This window comes from Equus caballus, chromosome X (genome assembly GCF_041296265.1).
Source record: "Equus caballus isolate H_3958 breed thoroughbred chromosome X, TB-T2T, whole genome shotgun sequence".
In the NCBI taxonomy this organism is placed as follows: Eukaryota; Metazoa; Chordata; class Mammalia; order Perissodactyla; family Equidae; genus Equus; species Equus caballus.
In genome coordinates, this window is record NC_091715.1 from 137,158,832 (window position 1) to 137,181,967 (window position 23,136).

The window sequence follows — 23,136 nt, forward strand, 5'->3', positions numbered from 1 at the left end:
AGATCAGGTGGCTGTCAGGGCACTCCTGAGTGCAAGGCAGGCCACCTCAAGGATACCCACAGCTCCACTCCCATCACTAGTACAGGCTGCCACCAATGTTGTTCCTGTTGAGCACCACTCTACCCAGAAAGGCACCAAATACATGTAGTCTAAGTGATCAGTACATTTCTCAGCAGGACACTACACACATCACGGCTAAATAGATAGGACCTGAATATTCCACCTCACGCTCTCAAATGGTGCTTTATCTCTCTCCTCAGATCACTTTGACTGTACACAAGACTTTCCATAATCCTGGAAAACACTGACACATTGCCATCCAATTTGATTCTTTTCCTCCTTGGGGTAGACTCAATACTCTCTATTTACCCGCATGACTATGAGGACGCAGAGAGAAAAACCTTCCTCCAGTTCTCTATTCTTCCATTAGAAATCATCTTCATCTTCTCTAACTTATGGGAGTAAACGTTGTTAGGAACGGACCACAGCAATCATCTTGAGGATGCCTTAGATCCACATGGATGTCAGCAAAACATTGCTTTTGACAAGTATCACTTTACCTAGAAGGCACCGACTACACATATTCAAAATAATCAGCACCATTCTGGGCAATGCACTGAATACAGCATAGCTCAAGGTGCAGGTCAAACCCAATGCCCCTCGCACTCTCAAAGGTTGATTTCCTCTTCGTCCCCACCACCTCATGACTGTTCCCAAGAATTCACCATAAGCCTACAAAACGTTGACCCAATGCCCTCCAACTTACTTCCCTTTCTCAGGGGTCGTCACCGCATCCACTTTAGGTTTCCTTGAATAATAATGAGGACCCAGAGAGAACAAGCTTGTGCCTACTTTCTATTGGGAAGACACTTAATTTCCTCCAATGTCTATGAGTTAACATAGTTAGGAATGGATGAAACCAATCATTTTGAGGACACCTGAGATCAAACCCACGTGGCTGTCAGGGCATTCCTTAATTCAAGGCACACAACTCAAGGACACGTGCATCTGCTTCTCCATCTCCATCACCGGTCAGAAGGCCTCCAAAAATGATGGTCTGCTTGAGCATTACTCTACCCGGACAGGTACTAATTACACGTAGGCTAAGTGATAAGTACCTTCTGGGCAGGGCACTGCATACAGCATGGCTCAGGGTGGAGGATCTGCCCAGTCCTTCTCACACTCTCAGATGAAGCTTTCATTCTCTCCCAGCACAACATGTTGACTGTACACAAAATATTTCCCCAACCCTAGCAAATCTTCACTGCCATTTAACTTGATTCTCTTCCTCAGTGGGGATCGGACCACCTGCTATATGTTTACCTGGAAGAAGATGTGGATCGAGAGAGGACAAGCTTCCTCCACTTTTCTATTCTGCTATGAGGAATAATCTTCATCTTTTCTAACCTGTAGGTGTTCAAAACGTTAGGAACGGAAAACAGCAATCATCCTGAGGAAGGCTGTGATGCAGGTGGATGCAAGGCCCTTCTGAGGTCAAGGCAGGAAGCTCAACAACACCTGAAGCTCCACTCTAAACACCGGTCATAAGGCCAACAAGAACAGCGTTCGTGTTGAGCATTACGCTACCCAGAAGGTGCCGAATACATGTAGACTAAGTATTCGGCACCATTCTGGGCAGGGCACTGCACACTGCATGGCTCAAGGTGGAGGAACAGCCCAGTCCCCTTCACACTGTCCGATGTAGGTTTCGTGCCTCTCCCAACCACATCATGGTGACTGTGGCCAAGATTATTCCATAACCTTAGACAATGCTGACCCACAGCCCTGCAACTTCCAACGCTTCTTCCGTGGGGATCACCCTATCTTTTCTGAGTCTACTTGGATGATTAAGAGATCCAAGAGAGAACAAGCTTGCTCCTATTTTCTCTTCTTCTCCTAGGAAATATCTTCATCTACTCTGACGTCTAAACATTCACATTATTACAAATGGAGCAATGAAATCATATGGTGGATGCAGGGGATTCAGTTGGCAGCCATGGCCCTAGGGAGTTCAAGTTAGGCAGCTCACCCAGCACTCATACAAAGGCCACCACAAAGGTCATTTGGCTGAGTATCACTCGTCTCAGACTGGTACCACTTACATATAGTCAAAATGATGAGCGCCACTCTGAGCTGGACAGAGCCTGAAGCGTGCATTCAAGCTGGAGGATTGAAACAATGCCCCTCGCACTGTCATATGAAATTTACATTTCTATAAGCCAATATCTTCATTCTCTTGAACATACACAGGGGTTGATATTGTAAGCACTGGAACGCAGAAATCATCACGTGGAGAGCTGAGCTCCATCGTGGCTGCACGGCTCCCCGTAGTTGGAGGCAGGCATCTTATGGACAAATTCATCTCCATCCCCAGCACCACTCTGATGACGCTTCCAAACGTTGTTCTTGTTGAGCATTACTCCACCTAGACAGGCACTGATCATACCTCGTCTAAGCGATCAGTACCTTGCTGGGTAGGGCACTGCACACAGAATGGATCAAAGTGGAGTATCTGCCCAGTTCTCCTCACATCCTCAAAAGTACCTATCATCTCTCTGTCCCAAGCATGTCACAGCAGCTGCAGCCAAGGTTTTCTATAACCCTAGACAATGAAGAGCCAGTGCCCTCCAACAGCAACCTTCCCACAGTGAGAATGCCCTCACCTGCTCTATGTTTAGCGGATGACTAAGAGGATCCAAACAGAGCAAGCTTGTCCCTACTTCCTCATCTTGCATTAGGAAGGTTTTTCCATCTTCTCTAACCTCTATGAGAGCACACTAGTAGGAATGGCCCACTGAAATCATCTTGAGGATGCCTGAGATCCAGGTGGCTGTCAGGACTCCCCTGATTACAAGGCAGGCTAGCTGAAGGACACCTGAAGCTCCACTGCTGTCACTGCTACAGGCCACCATCAATGTTGTTCTTGTTGAGCATCATTCTACCCAGAAAGGCAGTGACTACTTGTCCTCTAAGTGATCAGTACCTTTCCGAGTAGGACACTGCACACAGCACGGCTAAAGTGGTAGATCCTGCCCCATCCCACTTACCCTCTCCAATGTAGCCCGCAATGCTCTCCTCACATCATGATGACTGCACACAAGATATTTCCATAACCCGGGACAGTGCCCACCCACTGCCCTCCAAGCTGCACTCCTCTCTCACTGGGGATCACCTCACCTCCTCCACATTTACCGGGACAATTACAAGGACCCAGAGACAACAGGCTTGCTCCTCTTTCCTATCAGAAAGAATCTTAGTCTTCTCTAACCTGAAAGTGTTCACATATTTAGGAAATGACGACAGCCATCCTCTGTAGGATGCCTGAGATCAAACCCAGGTGGCTGTCAGGTCCTTCCTGAGGGCAAAGCACACAACTCAAGGACAAATGCATCTCTATCCCATTCAGCAGTCTGAAGGCCTCCACAAATGTTGTTCTTGTTGAGAGTTACTCTACCCAGACAGGTACTAATGACACATAGGATAGGTGATCAGTACCTTCCGGGTAGGGCACCACACACAGCATGGCTCAAGGTGGAGGATCTGCCCAGTCCTCTTCGCACTCTCAGATGAAGCTTTCGTTGCCTCCCCACCATGTCATGATGACTGTACCCAACATTTTTCCATAACCTCAAACAATGATGACCCACTGCCGTCCAACTTCCTATGCTCCTGATGTGGGGATCACCTCCCCTCCTCTGTGTTTACTTGGATGATTACCTGGTCCCAGATGGAACAAGCTTGCTACTAATTTTCTCTTCTTCTCGTAGGAAATACCTTTATCCACCATAAGCCCTAAACATTCCCATTATTATGAAAGGACCAATGAAGTCATAACCTGGATTCAGGGGATTGATTTGGCAGCCACTGCCCTAGTGAGTTCAAGTTAGGCAGCTCAAGGACCCATCTCTACCACCGTCACTCATACAAAGGCCACCAGCAACACTGTGTGGTTGAGCATCACTCGTCCCAGACAGGTACTAACGAAATGTAGTCTGAATGACGAGCACCATGCTGTGCCAGACAGCGCTTGAAGTATGGCTTCAAGCTGGAGGACCCTCACAATGACCCTAGCACAGACATACGAAATTTACATTTATCTAAGCCGACATCTTCATCCTCTCAAGCACACAGGCGTTGCATTGCTGGGAATGGAAAACGGAAATCCTCTTGTGGATACCTGAGATCCAACCATGGTGGCTGCACGGCCCCCGAGAGTTGGAGGCAGGCACCTTACAGACACATCCATCTCCATTCCCAGGAGGAGTCTGAAGACCCTCCCAAACGTTGCTCTTGTAGAGCATTACTCCACCCAGACAGGCACTGATCACATGTAGTCTAAGTAAGTGATCAGTACCTTACCGGGTAGGGCACTGCACACAGAATGGCTCAAAGTAGAGAATCTGCCCAGTTCTCCTCACATTTTCAAAAGTACCTTTCATCCCTGTCCCAAGACTGTCACAAGGACTGTACCCAAGTTTCTCTACAACCCTATACAAGAAAGACCCAGTGCCCTCCAAATGCAACCCTTCCTCAGTGAGAATCCCCTCACCTGCTCTATATCTACCAGACAATCATGAGGAGCCACAGAGAACAAGCTTGCCCTTATTTTCTCATCTTCTATTAGGAACTCTTTTCATCTTCTCTAAACTGGACGAGATCATGATGGTAGGAATGACCCACTGAAATCATCTTGAGGATGCCTGAGATCCAGGTGGCTTCCCAGGGCCCTGCTGACTGCAAGACAGGCCAGCTCAAGGATACCTGCAGCTCCACTTCCATCACTGCTACTAGCCACCACCCAGGTTCTTCCTGTTGAGCATCAGTCCACCCAGAAAGGCAGTGACTACTTGTCCTCTAAGTGATCAGTACCTTTCTGAGTAGGACACTGCACACAGCACGGCTAAAGTGGTAGATCCTGCCCCATCCCACTTACCCTCTCCAATGTAGCCCGCAATGCTCTCCTCACATCATGATGACTGCACACAAGATATTTCCATAACCCGGGACAGTGCCCACCCACTGCCCTCCAAACTGCACTCCTCTCTCACTGGGGATCACCTCACCTCCTCCACATTTACCGGGACAATTACAAGGACCCAGAGACAACAGGCTTGCTCCTCTTTCCTATCAGAAAGAATCTTAGTCTTCTCTAACCTGAAAGTGTTCACATATTTAGGAAATGACGACAGCCATCCTCTGTAGGATGCCTGAGATCAAACCCAGGTGGCTGTCAGGTCCTTCCTGAGGGCAAAGCACACAACTCAAGGACAAATGCATCACTATCCCATTCAGCAGTCTGAAGGCCTCCACAAATGTTGTTCTTGTTGAGAGTTACTCTACCCAGACAGGTACTAATGACACATAGGCTAAGTGATCAGTACCTTCCAGGTAGGGCACCACACACAGCATGGCTCAAGGTGGAGGATCTGCCCAGTCTCTTCTTCACACTCTCAGATGAAGCTTTTGTGGTCTCCCCACCATGTCATGATGACTGTACCCAACATTTTTCCATAACCTCAAACAATGATGACCCACTGCCGTCCAACTTCCTATGCTCCTGATGTGGGGATCACCTCCCCTCCTCTGTGTTTACTTGGATGATTACCAGGTCCCAGATGGAACAAGCTTGCTACTAATTCTCTCTTCTTCTCGTAGGAAATACCTTTATCCACCATAAGCCCTAAACATTCCCATTATTATGAAAGGACCAATGAAGTCATAACCTGGATTCAGGGGATTGATTTGGCAGCCACTGCCCTAGTGAGTTCAAGTTAGGCAGCTCAAGGACCCACCTGCACCACCGTCACTCATACAAAGGCCACCAGCAACACTGTGTGGTTGAGCATCACTCGTCCCAGACAGGTACTAATGAAATGTAGTCTGAATGACGAGCACCATGCTGTGCCAGACAGCGCTTGAAGCATGGCTTCAAGCTGGAGGACCCTCACAATGACCCTTGCACAGACATACGAAATTTACATTTATCTAAGCCGACATCTTCATCCTCTCAAGCACACAGGCGTTGCATTGCTGGGAATGGAAAACGGAAATCCTCTTGTGGATACCTGAGATCCAACCATGGTGGCTGCACGGCCCCCGAGAGTTGGAGGCAGGCACCTTACAGACCCATCCATCTCCATTCCCAGGAGGAGTCTGAAGACCCTCCCAAACGTTGCTCTTTTAGAGCATTACTCCACCCAGACAGGCACTGATCACATGTAGTCTAAGTAAGTGATCAGTACCTTACTGGGTAGGGCACTGCACACAGAATGGCTCAAAGTAGAGAATCTGCCCAGTTCTCCTCACATTGTCAAAAGTACCTTTCATCTCTGTCCCAAGACTGTCACAAGGACTGTACCCAAGTTTCTCTACAACCCTATACAAGAAAGACCCAGTGCCCTCCAAATGCAACCCTCCCTCAGTGAGAATCCCCTCACCTGCTCTATATCTACCAGACAATCATGAGGAGCCACAGAGAAGAAGCTTGCCCTTATTTTCTCATCTTCTATTAGGAACTCTTTTCATCTTCTCTAACCTGGACGAGATCATGATGGTAGGAATGACCCACTGAAATCACCTTGAGGATGCCTGAGATCCAGGTGGCTTCCCAGGGCCGTGCTGACTGCAAGACAGGCCAGCTCAAGGATACCTGCAGCTCTACTTCCATCACTGCTACTAGCCACCACCCAGGTTCTTCCTGTTGAGCATCAGTCCACCCAGGAAGGTACCAACTACATGCAGTCTAAGCGATCACCACCTTTCTGAGTAGGACACTGCACACAGCATGGCTAAATTGAGAGAACCTGCCCAATCCACTCGCCCTCTCCAATGGAGCTCCATCTCTCTCCCCACATCAAGATGACTTTACACAAGACGTTTCAATAGCCCTGGATAGTGCCCATCCACTGCCTCCAAGTTGCACTCCTCTCTCACTGGGGATCCCCTCACCTCTTCTACGTGTACTTGGGTAATTATGAGGACACACGGAGAGAACAAGCTTGCTCCTCTTTCCTATTAGGAAGAATCTTCCTCTCTCTAACCTGTAGGTGTTCACAGAGTTAAGAAAGGACAACAACAATCCTCTCTAGCATGCCTGAGATCAACCCAGGTGGCTGTCTGGGCCCTGCTGAGTTCAAGGCACAAACTCAAGGACAAATGCATCTCCCTCCATTCACCAGTCTGAAGGCCTCCACAAATGTTGTTCTTGTTGAGCATTACTCTACCCAGACAGGTACTAATTACATGTAGGCTAAGTGATCAGTACCTTCCGGGTAGGGCACTGCACACAGCATGGCTCAAGGTGGAGGATCTGCCCAGTCCTCCACACACTCTCAGATGAAGCATTCGTTGTCTCCCCACCATGTCATGACGACTGTACACAAGATTTTTCCATAACCCTAGAAAGTACTGATTGACTGCCATCCAATTTGATTCTCTTCCTTAGTGGGGATCTGCTCACCTGCTCTATGCTTACCTGGATGAACATATGGATGCAGAGAGGACTCGTTTCCTCTAGTTTCCTATGATGCTATTAGGAATAATCTTCATCTTCTCTAACCTGTAGGTGTTCACAGGATAAGGAAGAGACCACAGCAATCATCTTGAGGATGCCTGAGTCCTAGGTGGATGCCAGGGCCCTCCTGAGGTCAAGGCAGGAAGCTCCACAACACCTCAATCTCCACTCCCACACCTGCTCTGAAAGACACCCCAAACGTTGTTCATGTTGAGCATCGCTCTACCCAGATGGCACCGACTACACTTAATCTACGTAATCGGAACCATTCTGGGCAGGGCGCTGCACACAAAATGGCTCAAGGTGGAGGACGGGCACAGTCCGCCTTGCACTCGCAAATGTATATTTCATAACTCTCCCCATCAAATCCTTATGATTGTAGTCTAGATTCTTCCATGACCCTAGATAATACTAACCCACTGCCCTCCACCTTGCAAACCTCCCTAGTGGGAATCACCTCACCTCCTCCCTGTTTACATGGACAATTATGAATTCCCAGGGAGAACAAGCTTGCTCATGTTTTGTCTCTTTCTGTTAGAAGGTATCTTCTTCTACTCTAACTCATTAGTGTGTGCATTGTTATGAACGGAGCTCTGACATCATATACAAGATGACTGAGTTCAGACCCAGTTAGCTGAAAGGGACCTCTTGTACTCTGGATCAGCAGCTCAAAGAAACATACATTTCATCCCTATCACCAGACTGAAGGCAATCTCAGACCTTTTTCCTGTTGAGTCTTAATCTACCCAGACAGGCACGTTTACAAATAGCCTCAGTGATCCGTACCTTTATGGGTAGGGCACTACACAAAGAATGGCTCCAGTGGAAGACCTGACCCATTCCCCACAGATTCTCTCACCGCTCTCACTGCTGTCCCCACCAGGTCACGATGACTATGTTCATGTGGTTCTCTAACCCTAGACAGTGACAACCCACTGCCCTCCAACTGCAACCCTCCCACACTGAGAATCTCCTTGCCTGTTCTATGTGTACAAGACAATTATGAGGATCCACAATGAACAAGCTTGTCCCTATTTTCTCTTCTTCTCTTAGGATGTCTTTTCATCTTCTCTAACCTGCACGAGATCACGTTGGTATGAATCGTCCACTGAAATCATCATGAGGATGCCTGAAATCTAAGTGGCTGTCAGGGCACTCCTGAGTGCAAGGCAGGCCACCTCAAGGATACCCACAGCTCCACTCCTATCACTGTTACTGGCTGCCACCAATGTTGTTCCTGTTGAGCATCACTCTACCCAGAAAGGCACCAAATACATGTAGTCTAAGTGATCAGTACATTTCTGGGTAGGACACTGCACACATCACGGCTAAATACATAGAACCTGAACATTCCACCTCATACTCTCAAATGGTGCTTTGATCTCTCTCCTCACAACATGTTGACCATACACAAGATTTTTCATAATCCTGGAAAACACTGACACATTGCCATCCAATTTGATTCTTTTCCTCCTTGGGGTAGGCTCAATGCTCTCTATTTACCCGCATGACTATGAGGACGCAGAGAGAAAAACCTTCCTCCAGTTCTCTATTCTTCCATTAGAAATCATCTTCATCTTCTCTAACTTGTGGGAGTACACGTTGTTAGGAACTGACCACAGCAATCATCTTGAGGATGCCTTAGATCCACATGGATGTCAGCAAAACATTGTTTGGACAAGCATCACCCTACCTAGAAGGCACTGACTACACGTATTCAAAATAGTCGGCACCATTCTGGGCAATGCATTGAATACAGCATAGCTCAAGGTGCAGGTCAAACCCAATGCCCCTCGCACTCTCAAAGGTTCATTTCCTCTTCATCCCCACCACATCATGACTGTTCCCAAGAATTCACCATAAGCCTAGAAAACGTTGACCCAATGCCCTCCAACATACTTCCCCTTCTGAGTGGGCGTCACCACACCCGCTTTAGGTCTCCCTGAATAATAATGAGGACACAGAGAGAACAAGCATATGCCTATTTTCTATTGGGAAAAATCTTAATTTTCTGCAATGTTTAGGAGTTAACATAGGAACGAATGAAACCAATCATTTTCAGGACACCTGAGATCAAACCCACGTGCCTGTCAGGCAGGGCCCTCCTGAGTTCAAGGCAATGACTCAAGCACACATGCATCTCCATCTCCAATACCAGGCAGAAGGTCTCCAAAAATGATGGTCTTCTTGAGCATTACTCTACCCGGACAGGTACTAATTACACATATGCTAAGTGATCAGTACCTTCCCGGCAGGGCACTGCACATGACATGGCTCAGGGTGGAGGATCTGCCCAGTCCTTCTTGCACTCTCAGATGAAGCTTTCATACTCTCCCAGCATAACATGTTGACTGTACATAAAGTATTTCCAGAACCCTAGCAAATATTCACTGCCATCTAACTGAACTATCTTCCTCCGTGGGGATCAGCTCACCTGCTAATATTTATATGGAAGATGTGGATCGAGAGAGGACAAGCTTCATCCGCTTTTCTATCCTTGTATGTGGAATAATCTTCACTTTTTCTAACCTGTAGGTTTCACCACGTTAGGAACAGACTACATCATCATGAGGAAGGCTGTGATGCAGGTGGATGCACGGCCTTCTAAGGTCAAGGCAGAAAGCTCAACAACACCTGAAGCTCCACTCTAAACACTGGTCATAAGGCTATCAAGAACGTCGGTCATGTTGAGCACTATGCTACCCAGAAGGCACCGAATACATGTAGGCTGAGCATTCGACACCATTCTGGCCAGGGCACTGCACACCGCATGGCTCAAGGTGGAGGAACAGCCCAGTCCCCTTCATGCTGTCCGGTGTGGGTTTTGTGACTCTCCCCACCACATCATGATGACTGTAGCTAAGATTATTCCATAACCTTAGACAATGCTGACCCACAGCCCTGCAACTTCCAACGCTTCTGACATGGGGATCACGTCACCTCTGCCTGTACTTTGACGACTGTGAGATCCCAGAGAGAACAAGCTTGCTCCTATTTTCTCTTCTTCTCCTAGGAAATAACTTCATCTACTCTGACCTCTAAACATTCACATTATTACGAATGGAGCAATGAAATCATATGGTGGATGCAGGGGATTCAGTTGGCAGCCATGGCCCTAGTGAGTTCAAGTTAGGCAGCTCAAGGACCCACCTCCAACCCTAGCACTCATGCAAAGGCCGCCACAAATGTCATTTGGCTGAGCATCACTCTTCTCAGACTGGTACCAATTTCATGTAGTCGAAATGATGAGTGTCACTCTGAGCTGCACAGAGCCTGAAATATGGCTTCAAGCTGGAGGATCGACACAATGCCACTCGCACTGTCATACGAAATTTACATTTCTATAAGCCAATATCTTCATTCTCTCAAACATTCACAGGGGTTCATATTGTTAGCAAACGAAGGCAGAAATCATCATGTGGATACCTGAGATCCAACCAGGGAGGCTGCACGACCCCCCAGAGTTGGAGGCAGGCACCTTACGGACACATCCATTTCCATCCCCAGCACCAGTCTGACTAACCTCCCAAATGTTGTTCTTGTTGAGCATTACTCCACCCAGACAGGCACTGATCATACCTCGTCTAAGCGATCAGTACCTTGCTGGGTAGGGCACTGCACACAGAACGGATCAAAGTGGAGAATCTGCCCAGTTCTCCTCACATCCTCAAAAGTACCTTTCACTTCTGTGTCCCAAGCATGTCACAGTGACTGCAGCCAAGGTTTTCTATAACCCTAGACAATGAAGACCCAGTGCCCTCCAACAGCAACCTTTCCACAGTGAGAATCCCCTCACCTGCTCTATGTTTAGCGGATGACTAAGAGGAGCCACACAGAGCAAGCTTGTTCCTATTTTCTCTTCTTCTATTAAGAAGTCTTTTCATCTTCTCTAACCTGTACGAGAGCACGCTGGTAGGAATGGCCCACTGAAATCATCTTGAGGATGCCTGAGATCCAGGTGGCTATCAGGAATCCCCTGATAACAAGGCAGGCCAGCTCAAGGATACCTGAAGCTCCACTCCTGTCACTGCTACCGGCCACCAGCAATGTTGTTCTTGTTGAACATCATTCTACCCAGAAAGGCTGTTGCTACATGTCCTCTAAGTGATCAGTAGTTTTCCGAGTAGGACACTGCACACAACATGGCTGAAGTGGGAGATCCTGCCCCATCCCACTTACCCTCTCCAATGTAGCCCTCATCTCTCTCCCCACATCATGATGACCGTACATGAGACGTTTCCATAACCCTGGACACTGCCCACCCACTGCCCTCCAAACTGCACTCCTCTCTCACTGGGGATCACCTCACCTCTTCTACGTTTACCAGGACAATTACAAGGACCCAGACACTACAGGCTTGCTCATCTTTCTTATCAGAAATAATCTTAGTCTTCTCTAACCTATCAGTGTTCACATATTTAGGAAAGGATAATAGCCATTCTTTGTAGGATGCCTGAGATCGAACCCATGTAGCTGTCAGGGCCCACCTGATGGCAAAGCACACACCTGAAGAAGAAATACATCTCTATCCTATTCACCAGTATGAAGGCCTCCACAAATGTTGTTCTTGTTGAGCGTTACTCTACCCAGACAGGTACTAATTACACGCAGGCTGAGTGATCAGTACCTTCTGGATACTGCACCGCACACAGCATGGCTCAAGGTGGTGCATCTGCCCAGTCTTCCTCACACTCTCAGTGGAAGCATTTGTTGTCTCCCCACCATGTCATGATGACTGTACCCAAGATTTTTCCATAATCTCAAACAATGCTGGCCCACTGCACTCCAACTTCCAATGCTCCCGATGTTGGGATCACCTCCCCTCCTCTGTGTTTACTTGGATGAGTAAGAGGTTTCAGAGAGAACAAGCTGGCTCCTAATTCTCTCTTCCTCTCATAGGAAATATCTTTATCTAATCTAACCCCTAAACATTATCATTATTACGAATGGACCAATCAAACCATATGATGCATACATGGCATTCAGTTGGCAGCCATGTCCCTAGTGAGTTCAAATTAGGCAGCTCAAGGACCCATCTCCACCCCCATCACTCATACAAAGGCCACCACAAACATTGTGGTGTTGAGCATCACCCATCCCAGACATGCACTAATTACATGTAGTCTTAATGACGAGCACCATTCTTGTCTGGACAGTTCCTGAAGCATGGCTTCAAGGTGGATGACCCTCGCAATGACCCTTGCACAGTCATACGAAATTTACATTTCTCTAAGCTGGTGCCTTCATCCTCTCAATGATACAGGAGTGGATTTTGTTAGGAACGGAAAATGGAAATCATCATGTGAATACCTGAGATTCAACCATGATGACTGCACAGCCCCCCAGAGTTGGAGGCATCACCTCGCGGACACATCCATCTCCATCCCAAGCACCAGTCTGAAGACCCTCCCAAACATTGTTCCTGTTGTGCGTTACTCCACCCAGACAGGCAGTGATCACACCTCATCTAAGTGATCACTACCTTACCGGGTAGGGCACTGCACACAGAATGGCTCAAAGTGGAGGATCTGCCCAAAAGTACCTTTCATCTCTGTCCCAAGAGTGTCACAAGGACTGTACCCAAGTTTTTCTACAACCCTAGACAAGAGAGACCCGGTGCCCTCCAAACGCAACCCTCTCTCAGTGAGAATCCCCTCACCTGTTCTATCTCTACCAGATGATCCTGAGGATCCACAGAGAACAAGCTTGCCCCTATTTTCCCATCTTCTATTAGGAACTCTTTTCATCTTCTCTAACCTGGAAGAGATCACGCTGGTAGGAATGGCCCACTGAAATCATCTTGAGGATGCCTGAGATCCAGGTTGTTGTCAGGGCCCTCCTGAGTGCAAGGCAGACCAGCTCAAGGATACCTGCAGCTCCACTTCCATCACTGCTACTAGCCACCACCCAGCTTGTTCCTGTCAAGCATCACTCCACCCAGGAAGGTAGCAACTACACGTAGTCTAAGCGATCACCAGCTTTCTGAGTAGGACACTGCACACAGCATGGCTAAATTGAGAGAACCTGCCCAATCCACTCGCCCTCTCCAATGGAGCCCTCATCTCTCTCCCCACATCAAGATGACTGTATACAAGATGTTTCAATAACCTTGGACAGTGCCCATTCACTGCCTCTAACTTGCACTCCTCTCTCACTGGGGATCACCTCTCCTCTTCTATGCTTACTTGGGTAATTATGAGGACCTAGAGAGAGAACAAGCTTGCTCCTCTTTCCTTTTTGGAAGAATCTTCTTCTATAACCTGCAGGTGTTCACATACTTAGGACCCAGTGACAGCAATCCTCTCTAGGATGCCTGAGATCAAACCAACGTGGCTGTCAGGACCCTCCTGAGTGCAAAGCACACAACTCAAGGCCCAATGCATCTCCATCTTATTCACTGGTCTGAATGCCTCCTCAAATGTTGTTCTTGTTGGCCTTACTCTACCCAGACAGGTACTAATTACACGTAGGCTAAGTGATCAGTACCTACCGGGTAGGGCACTGCACACAGCATGGCTCAAGTTGAAGGAACTAGTTAATTATCCTTGCACTCTCAGATGAAGCTTTTGTTCTCTCCCCATCATGTCTTGATGACTGTACACAAGATTTTCCCATTACCCTATAAAATACATACTCAATGCCATTCAACTTGATTCTCTTACTTAGTGGGGATCGGCCACCTACTCTCTTTTCACCTGGATGATGATGTTGCTCCAGAGACCACAATCTTCCTTCAGGTTTCTATTCTGCTATTAGGAATAATCTTAATCTTCTCTAACCTTTAGCTCTTCACAATCTAAGAATGGACCACAGCAACATCCTTGAGGATGCCTGAGTTCCAGGCTGTTGCCAGACCCCTCTGAGGGCAAGGCAGGATGTTCAAGAACAGCTGAGGCTCCATTCCCATCATTCCTCCTAAGTCCACCAAAACATTCTTCTTGTTGAACATCACTCTTCCCACAAGGCACTGAATGCACGTAGTCTAAGTAAACAGCAACATCCTGGGCAGGTCACTGCACGCCATATGGCTCAAGGTGGATGACCTGTCCAGACTCCTTCGCACTCTCAAATGTAGGTATCATGACTCTCCACCACATTATGATGACTTTCCCCAAGATTTTTCCATAACTTTAGACAATTCTGACCCATTGCCATCCAACTTGCAACCGTCTCACACTTGGGATCACCTCTCCTGTTCTACGGTTACCTAGATAATTACAAGGACCCAGAGAGAAAAGGCTTGCTCCTCTTTCTTATTAGGAACAATCTTTGTCTTCCTTAACCTCCAGGTGTTCACATAGTTAGGAATGGACAACAGGAATCCTCTGTAGGATGCCTGAGATCAAGCACAGGTGGCTGTCAGGGCCCTCCTGAGGGCAAAGTCCACAACTCAAGTACACATGCATCTCCATCCCCAGCACTGGTCTGAAGGCTTCCACACATATTCTGGTGGAGCATTACAGTTGCCGGAAAGGTACTAATTACACATAGTCTACGAGATCAGTACCTTGTGGGTAGGGCACTGCACACAGCATGGCTCAAGGTGAAGGATCTGCCCAGTCGTTCTCCTAATCTCAGATGAAGCTTTCATTCTCTCCCCACCACGTGATAATGACTGTACACAAGATTTTTCCATAACCCTAGAAAACACTGACCCTCTGCCATCCGTCTTAACTCTCTACCTCAGTGGGGACCTGCTTCCCTGCTCTTGATTTACCTGGATGACTCTAACGACCCGAGTTGACATGCTTCCTCTGTTTTCTATTCTTCTATTAGGAATAATCTTCATCTTCTGTAGCCTGTACGTGTTCACAATGTTAGGAACGGACCACAGCTATCTTCTTGAGGATGCCTGAGATCCAGGTGGATTCCAGGGCCCTCCTGAAGTCGACAGGAAGCTCAACAACACCTGAGCTTCACTCCAACTGCTGGTCCTAAATCCACCACAAATCTTTTTCTTGTTGAGCATCACTACCCAGAAGGCACCAAGTAAACATAATCTAATTAATCAGCAGCATTCTTCACAGGGCCCTACACATAGCATGGCTCAAGGCACAGGACCTGTCCAGTCGCCTTCGCACTCTCTAATGTAGCTTTCATGACTCTCCTCACAATTCATGGTGGTGGTACTCAAGATTTTTATGTCACTCTAGACAATGCTGACCAACTGCCCTCCAATTTGCAAACATCCCTTAATGGGGATCACCTCACCTGCTGTATGTGGTGAAGCAGCTTGCTCCTCCTTTCTCTCTTTCTATTAGGAAATATCTTCATGTACTCTAATTCATAGTTGTTGGCATTGTTAGGAATGGACCACGGAAATCATTTTAAGGGTGACCCAGATCAGACCCAGTTCCTTCCAAGGGACGTCTAGAGCTCAAGTTTAGCAGCTCAAGGAAACATGCATTTCATCCCCAGCACCAGTCTGAAGACCCTCCCAAATGTTGTTCCTGTCAAGCATTACTCCACCCAGACAGGCACTGATCCCATATAGTCTAAGTGATCAGTACCTTACTGGATAGGGCACTGCACACAGAATGGATCAAAGTGGAGAATCTGCCCAGTTGCCCTCACATTCTCAAAAGTAGCTTCATTCTCTGTCCTGATCATGTCACGATGACTGTACCCAAGTTTTGCTATAACCATAGAGAAGAAAACCCACTGCCCTCCAATTCCAACCTTCCCTCAGTGAAAATCCCCTCACCTGCTCTATGTTTACGAGATGATTCTGAAGATGCAGTGAGAACAAGCTTATCCCTTTTTACGTTTCTTCTCTTAGGAAGTGTCTTCATCTTCTCTAACCTGTAGGAGATCACATTGGTAGGAATGGCCCACTGAAATCATCTTGAGGATGCCTGAGATCCAGATGGCTATCAGGCCTTCCTGAATGCAATGCAGGCCAGCTCAAGGACACCTGCAGCTCCACTCCTGTCACTGCTACAGGCCACCACCAATGTTGTTCTTGCTGAGCATTACTCTACCCAGAAAGACACTGACTACATGTAGTCTAAGTTATCAGTACCTTTCTGGGTAGGACACAGCACACGGCATGGCTAAAGGGGGAGAACTGGCCCACTCCTCCAAGTACTCTCCAACGTAGCCTTCATCTCTCTCCCCACATTATCATGACCGTACAGAAGACGTTTTCCTAACCCTAGACAGTGCCCAGTCACCACCCTCCAGATTTCATCCCTTCCTCACTCGGGATCACCCCACCTGCTCAATGTTTACCTGGATAATTATGAAGACCCAGAGACAACAAGCTTACTCCTCTTTCCTATTAGGAAGAATCTTCATCTTCTCTATCCTGTAAGTGTTCACATACTTAGAAATGGACAACAGTAACCCTTTTGAGAGTGCCTGAGATTCAGGTGGATGCCAGGGCCCTCTTGAGGTCAAGGCAGGAAGCTCAACAACACCTGAAGCTCCACTCCAATCACTGGTCCTAAGGACACCAAAAACATTGTTCTTCTTGAGCATCACTCTACTTAGAAGTCACTGAATACACATAGTCTGCATAATCGGCACCATTCTGGGCAGGGCCTTGCACACAGGATGGCTCATGGAGGAGGAACTGTCTAGTCTCCCTCACCTTCTCAAATTTAGCTTCCATGAGTCTCTCTACCACATCATGATGACTGGACCCAAGATTTTTCCATAACCATACACAATGCTGACCCACTGCCCTCCAATTGCAACTCTCCCTTAGTGTGGATCACTTCACCTACTCCTTGGATGATTTTGAGGTCCCAGAGAGAACATGTTTGCTCCTATTTTCTCTTCTTCCTTTAGGAACTATCTTCATCTACTCTAACTCATAGGTGTTGGCATTGTTAGGACTGCACTCCACTGCACTCCAACTTGATTCCCCCTTTCACTCAGGATGCCCTCACCTGCTCTACGTTTACCTAGATGATTATGAGATCCCATAAAGAACAAACCTGTTCTTGTTTTCTCTTCTTCTGTTAAGAAGAATCTTTATCTTTTCTAACCTGTAGATGTTTACATTCATAATAACAGACCACTGAAATCTTCTTGAGGATGTGTGAGATCCAGCTGGCTGCTAGGGTCCTCCTGAGTTCAAGGCAGGCAGCAAAAGTAGACATATACTCCATCCTCATCATTGGTCTGGAGGACTCCAGAAATGTTGTTCTAGAGCGTTACTCTACCCAGATAGGCACTAATTAAAAGTAATCTAAGTGATCAGCACCACTGGATCCCCCACAGCCCTCTGCTTACCTGGATGGTTATGAGGACCCGGAGAGAACAAGCTTGTTCTTGTTTTCTCCTTTTTTATTAAGATGTATGTTCATCCACTCTAACCTATAGGTGTTCACATTGGTAGTAATAGACCACTGAAATCATTTTGAAGATGCCTGAGATCAGGTAGCTACAATGGCTTAGATGAGTGCAAAGCAGGCAGCTCAAGGACACAAGCATCTCCATCCTCATTACCAGTCTGAAGGCCACCACAATCATTCTTGTTGAGCATAACTCTAACTAGATGAGCATTAATTACACATGGTTTAAGTGATGAGCACCATCCTGGGCAGGGCACTGCACACAGCATGGCTTCAAGGTGGAGGACCTGCACAGTCCCCCTTGCACTCTCAAATGTAGTTTTCTTCTCTTTTCCTCCACATCATGAGGACTGTACTTAAGATTTTCCATAACCCTAGGTAAAGCCTCCCCTCTCCCTCCAGCTTTCATCCTTCCCTCAGTGGTGATTCCCTCACCTGCTCTAAGCTTTCCTGGACGATTAGAGGACCCAGAGAGAACAAGCTTGTTCTTGTTCTTCTAATGGGAATTATCTTTATCTTCTCTTACATGCAGGTAGGTCTTCACGTGGCAGGATTGCGACTTTGAAAATGGTTTGCTTCTCCCTAAGGTTGAAGAAAAAAACAGTTGAATACATCCACCACATCTTTCTTTTCCCCACACATCCTTAAAGGCAGGTGCACAATAAAAGTGAAAAGATACCCGAAATTCTATAATGAGAGTAGAGATGCATCAAAGATTGAGAAGGCAGAAATTTAATTTCCTCCCAAATCCTTTGAGGGGAAACTAAACTTTTATCTCTGCTGTATTCTAGGAAGGAAATAAATTTAGATCCAATGGCTGTCTTTTCTTCTTCTCAGCTCTGGATTTCCTGTGCCCTCCTTTGGAGTTCTAGTTGTTGAAACTATTTGTTTCTGTTTACATTCTGAGACAGAGGCGTCTTGTACTTTCACTTTCCCTCAACCCATCTGAACTTGATGGACGCTGTAAGAGTATGTGAGGAAATACCTGACCTTGAATCACTTCTCCTTGTCATGATTGCATCCTAACTCTCTTCTACCTGAAATTATCAATACTTGCATCTCACTTCACCCGACACCCCTCTACAAAGCTTGACACAAATATGGGCAAAGACTCACTTCCTTGATTTACCAAGGCAGAAATAATACTTGGTTCAGAGCAGGAAGAAATATGCCCATTCCCTGGGATTTTGCTAGTCTGTAAAAGCGTGAGAGCAATATCTGGAAAATAATCCCTCTTTTGACCCCGTTCTCCCATTATTTAAATCTGTCATGGGTCCTTAGGTTGTTTACTTAGCTCATGCAGAAGAGGATAGGCTGTTTACCATGCAGGAAACAATTCTGAAGATACCAGTTGACTTATGGTGAGATACTATTAAGTATTTAATTGCTTTATAACATAAGTTATGTGAAAAAGAGAAATAAGCAGAAATCAAAGTGTAAGAGCAACAAGAGTTTATTATTTCCAAAATGGTTACTTACATGACAGGTAATTGACTTGGGGCTTCTATGTAGATTTTCTCATTTACCCTCATGACAAACTCGTGTCACAGTTTTTATGCTTCAAATACAGTTTACAGTAGCTATAGTTATTGTTAGTTACAATTACTTATTTTAGAGCTACAGATATAATTATTGTTAACTATCTTTAGTTCATTAGTTGTGGTAATTTAGTTAGTAATAATAATTATAGGTAATAGTTGTGTTTATGGTTAGTCATACTTTAGTTATACTTGATAACTATCTTTGCTTACTAAAGCTATGACCACCTAGCTAGCTGTGGTAACTAGTCGCAACTACTAACAAGTCAGTGCCTGGTAGTGGCTGACTGGTTAGTGTTGTGACTGCTAACTAGTTGTGATTACTGGTTATGGTTGTTTGTAATTATGATTGCTTGTAGTTTTGGCTAGATGTACTTGTGAGCAGTTATGGTTTATTATTATGAGTATAGTTTCAGATATAATTAGTTATAAGTGTAGTTAGTTATAAAGTTATATTTACATAGAGTTAGAGTATTAAGAATTGTAGTTATTTGGCCTAGAATGTAATCTTTTCACAGACTTATCTTCAGAAATTCCAAAGCTGTCATGATCCATACCCACAGGGGAGCATACTTTTACTATTCCATTCCACTATCATCATTTGACTCTGTTACTTATTAAAAAAAAAAAACCTTAAGATTCAATGTCTTTCAACAGAAAGACATGTATGTAAACTCTTGAGGAGTCACTTGCCCTCCAGCACCCTATCTGTTAGGCTCAGACTCGAATAACCAGCTGGCAAGTGAAATGCCACCCACCTGTGTGGTATTTATCCCTGAAAGCATTCCTCTGCTAATCCCCAGCTCCCATTCAATCCAAAGGAGAAGTGAGTGAGAAAACCTCCACAGAAACCTGACAATCTCACTTCCAATCTTTCTAAACCAACCCTGCCTCAGCCCCCAGCACAGTGCTCACTCCTACAGCGATGTGTCCATGTACCTCAAATTCAGAGGTTCTTTTAGCCCAATCTAGAGAGCAAGGCACGCCTTCAGGGAAGCAGAACACACTCTGTGGCTTCCTTTCAAGGAGGTCCTATTCATTCACCAAGTCCAAGTTAAAACCTTACCTCCTCCAAGAGACTTTCACAGATGCACAGAGTCGGGATCCACCTCTTGTTCTCCAACCAGGCTCTGTCTGTAGGTCTACTGTAGCCCTGAACACATTCTAGCTTCTATCAGCGCGAGTATCGATGTCTTGGACTGCTTCCCTCACTGGATCGTAAGCACCTGGAGGATAGAGCCACAGGCCTTATTCGTTTTTCCATGTAATAGAGTACAGAGCTTGGGCGAGTCAGACTTGTGAAATCAGTTACAATTAATATTACTAATAATAGAATATAAAACTTTGATATGCCTTATTTTGTTCTGATATATGCATGTGTATGTATATACAATATATAAATTTATACTAGATTACACCAAAAACAATGTCACCTATAGCTGTACTGATTTGTCATCATTCATTCATTCTGCGTGTATTTTGAATGTTGGATGGACAAAATCAATTTTATCACTAGCATACTATTAACTTACCCCTTACACATGTCGCAGTTGCTTTGAGGCTTGAATTCTAGAGAAATCATCTATCTTGGAATAGATATCCATAGTATGTTCTAGTAAATAAACACTGAATAAAATTAGGCAGAATATATTCCAACATGCATATGAAAAACAAACACCACCACACTCTGAGAGTGATAACTGAACATGCTCTTCCTATTACTAGTAAAAGTACTGGTAGAGATATTAAGGCATGTAGCAGAAAAGGAGTAGTGATGCCAACAATGAAAAGGAAACTTTGCAGAATGATTATGTACCTAGCAGATAAGGCAGTTTGGACTTTCATGTGGATTTCCATACTTAACCACAATAAATATATACCAAAAAATCACAATTCTACAGTTCATTATTTGTCATGAGAATTAATTGAAGAAATATGTAGGAAGTATATTTAGGAAATGAAAATTAAAGTAATGCAGAAACTATCAGAATCTGTGCAAGAAAGGGTTAACTCAGCAGGCCTGAGTTGCTCAAGCCCTGCACATTCCCAAGTAAGGTCCATTTTCTGTACTGGCCCTTGGCAGATGCCTAGAAGTTTAGCTCTGAGCCCTTGGAATGTTCTGTCTGATAAGAATGCCTCTGCCATGTCTTTGGAAACACTGCACCAGTATGACCAGATAGTTTATGCTAACACTGTGATTTACGGGAAACACCTGTTTTCGCTCTGGGAGTCTGAATAGCTGAGGTCAGTCATACAAGTGCTGCAAGTCTAGGTGACTGACTCCCAATAAAAATCCTGGATACCCAGGCTTCGGTAACCGTCTTTGGTTGGCAACACTTCACACGTTATCCCTGGGAGAATTAAGCACATTCCTTGTGACTCCACTGGAAGGGGCAACTGGAAGCTTATGCCTGGTTTCTCCTGGAATTAAGCAATGTCTCTTTCCCCTTTACCAATTTTAATCTGTATCTTTTCATAGTGATAAACCATAACCATGAGTATAACCACCTCTGAGCCTTTGTGAATCTTTTTAGTGAAGCAGCATGCCTGAGCGTGGCCTTAGGGGCCCCTGTATCAAAACAAAAAATCCCATACTTACCAAGTATCATTTAAATACGACACGATACTCTGCTCCTTATTTATATAGCATATATTTTACTGGGGGCTTCTATGTAGATTTTCTCATTTACCCTCATGACAAATCCGTGTTACTGAATCCCTTACTAATTCATCAACATAGATTTGTCCTGAGGATCAGCAAGAAGACAAATGAAGATACTTTGGATCCTGAAAAGCAACAGAGAAGCAAAGGTATTATATTATCATAACGTAATATGGCACATCTGAAAAAAATTATTTACAGCATCTTCATTTCCTAATTATACTCTATCTACCAGATATGAGATTTTTAATAATTCTATTAGTTATAATTCACCACCACTATTCAATTATATTTATTTAAACCAAATGCTCCCAAGATTCTGCTGTTTTAGATATATGAAAGGACAACCCAGGGGCTAACAGGAAAATCCTTCCAAATTCATGGTAGGACAGCACTCTTCTCAGAAGAGAAGTGTCCCCTTGCCACTTACAGATGACGATGCCATCCATGTTTAGAGATTGGCGCTCTTCAATTTTACTGTGTGTGGGTGACTGCCAAGACCCAACTCCATCAACTGGAAACAAAGTGGCTGCAGTTACCGCATACCAATGTTTTGCTACTTGACACCTTGCATTAATAAGTGCATGCAGTGCCAACCCAGAGATACCGATCTAGTTTATCCTCAACAAAAGTGACAAATAGGAAGCACTGGCAATATAATGCATTAAAATATGTGATCATTCTATAATAAAAGTAATAGTGTGTGATACTGTTTAAGACACAAATGAGAAGTATAAAATCTGGAGAGTTTATTGTTTGCAACCAGGAAGCCTCCAACACATTTCCTGTGTATGGGTATATGGATACGTATGGACACGTACACACACACACACACATCTCAGCATGGATATCCATGAAATATTCTGAAAAATATACAAGTAGTACAATAATGGGCAGAAAGAATTCCAATAATCGAAAAAAAGGTACATAACCAAAATTACTAGAACCTGAACAAAGATCTACATGGTTCCAGGCACATCACATAATATGCTGGATGTGTATATATTTAAAATGAAACTAGGAAGATAACAGTTAATATGTAGTGAGAGACTATTAAATACCTCATTATAGATCACTGCCTTATTTTACAATTGAATAACTACTAATTTTACTAATAATCAA

At 45.3% G+C, this 23,136-nt stretch overlaps 19 non-coding genes across 19 annotated transcripts; all 19 read right to left on the bottom strand.

The window, feature by feature from the left end:
• Nucleotides 1–1,029: 1,029 nt before the first annotated feature.
• Nucleotides 1,030–1,174, bottom strand: MIR8908C-2 (microRNA mir-8908c-2). Its single transcript, NR_128213.1, has one exon. It is a non-coding gene; the product is annotated as a microRNA mir-8908c-2 (primary transcript).
• A 364-nt stretch (nt 1,175–1,538) lies between these two features.
• Nucleotides 1,539–1,673, bottom strand: MIR8908K-1 (microRNA mir-8908k-1). The gene has a single exon (NR_128176.2). It is a non-coding gene; the product is annotated as a microRNA mir-8908k-1 (primary transcript).
• A 707-nt stretch (nt 1,674–2,380) lies between these two features.
• On the bottom strand, nt 2,381–2,517 carry MIR8908A-2 (microRNA mir-8908a-2). Its single transcript, NR_128211.1, has one exon. It is a non-coding gene; the product is annotated as a microRNA mir-8908a-2 (primary transcript).
• Nucleotides 2,518–2,893: 376 nt separating this feature from the next.
• On the bottom strand, nt 2,894–3,034 carry MIR8908F-2 (microRNA mir-8908f-2). The gene is given in 1 exon segment (NR_128184.3): nt 2,894–3,034. It is a non-coding gene; the product is annotated as a microRNA mir-8908f-2 (primary transcript).
• Nucleotides 3,035–3,426: 392 nt separating this feature from the next.
• MIR8908J (microRNA mir-8908j) lies at nt 3,427–3,521 on the bottom strand. Its single transcript, NR_128200.1, is given in 1 exon segment — nt 3,427–3,521. It is a non-coding gene; the product is annotated as a microRNA mir-8908j (primary transcript).
• A 753-nt stretch (nt 3,522–4,274) lies between these two features.
• On the bottom strand, nt 4,275–4,393 carry MIR8908D-1 (microRNA mir-8908d-1). Its single transcript, NR_128180.2, is given in 1 exon segment — nt 4,275–4,393. It is a non-coding gene; the product is annotated as a microRNA mir-8908d-1 (primary transcript).
• A 406-nt stretch (nt 4,394–4,799) lies between these two features.
• Nucleotides 4,800–4,898, bottom strand: MIR8908F-4 (microRNA mir-8908f-4). The gene is given in 1 exon segment (NR_128212.1): nt 4,800–4,898. It is a non-coding gene; the product is annotated as a microRNA mir-8908f-4 (primary transcript).
• Nucleotides 4,899–6,150: 1,252 nt separating this feature from the next.
• MIR8908G-2 (microRNA mir-8908g-2) lies at nt 6,151–6,293 on the bottom strand. Its single transcript, NR_128196.1, is given in 1 exon segment — nt 6,151–6,293. It is a non-coding gene; the product is annotated as a microRNA mir-8908g-2 (primary transcript).
• MIR8908G-1 (microRNA mir-8908g-1) lies at nt 6,182–6,263 on the bottom strand. Its single transcript, NR_128203.2, has one exon. It is a non-coding gene; the product is annotated as a microRNA mir-8908g-1 (primary transcript).
• An 885-nt stretch (nt 6,294–7,178) lies between the features above and the next one.
• MIR8908B-4 (microRNA mir-8908b-4) lies at nt 7,179–7,319 on the bottom strand. The gene has a single exon (NR_128199.1). It is a non-coding gene; the product is annotated as a microRNA mir-8908b-4 (primary transcript).
• Nucleotides 7,320–7,687: 368 nt separating this feature from the next.
• MIR8908L-1 (microRNA mir-8908l-1) lies at nt 7,688–7,832 on the bottom strand. Its single transcript, NR_128201.2, has one exon. It is a non-coding gene; the product is annotated as a microRNA mir-8908l-1 (primary transcript).
• MIR8908L-2 (microRNA mir-8908l-2) lies at nt 7,688–7,832 on the bottom strand. The gene has a single exon (NR_128205.3). It is a non-coding gene; the product is annotated as a microRNA mir-8908l-2 (primary transcript).
• A 1,836-nt stretch (nt 7,833–9,668) lies between these two features.
• Nucleotides 9,669–9,813, bottom strand: MIR8908C-3 (microRNA mir-8908c-3). Its single transcript, NR_128210.1, has one exon. It is a non-coding gene; the product is annotated as a microRNA mir-8908c-3 (primary transcript).
• A 1,205-nt stretch (nt 9,814–11,018) lies between these two features.
• MIR8908E (microRNA mir-8908e) lies at nt 11,019–11,163 on the bottom strand. The gene has a single exon (NR_128186.1). It is a non-coding gene; the product is annotated as a microRNA mir-8908e (primary transcript).
• A 915-nt stretch (nt 11,164–12,078) lies between these two features.
• On the bottom strand, nt 12,079–12,170 carry MIR8908B-2 (microRNA mir-8908b-2). Its single transcript, NR_128185.2, has one exon. It is a non-coding gene; the product is annotated as a microRNA mir-8908b-2 (primary transcript).
• A 731-nt stretch (nt 12,171–12,901) lies between these two features.
• MIR8908I (microRNA mir-8908i) lies at nt 12,902–13,046 on the bottom strand. Its single transcript, NR_128215.1, has one exon. It is a non-coding gene; the product is annotated as a microRNA mir-8908i (primary transcript).
• An 892-nt stretch (nt 13,047–13,938) lies between these two features.
• MIR8908B-1 (microRNA mir-8908b-1) lies at nt 13,939–14,029 on the bottom strand. The gene has a single exon (NR_128179.1). It is a non-coding gene; the product is annotated as a microRNA mir-8908b-1 (primary transcript).
• A 1,900-nt stretch (nt 14,030–15,929) lies between these two features.
• Nucleotides 15,930–16,074, bottom strand: MIR8908H (microRNA mir-8908h). Its single transcript, NR_128198.1, has one exon. It is a non-coding gene; the product is annotated as a microRNA mir-8908h (primary transcript).
• Nucleotides 16,075–22,014: 5,940 nt separating this feature from the next.
• Nucleotides 22,015–22,135, bottom strand: MIR9142 (microRNA mir-9142). Its single transcript, NR_128177.1, has one exon. It is a non-coding gene; the product is annotated as a microRNA mir-9142 (primary transcript).
• Nucleotides 22,136–23,136: the final 1,001 nt, after the last annotated feature.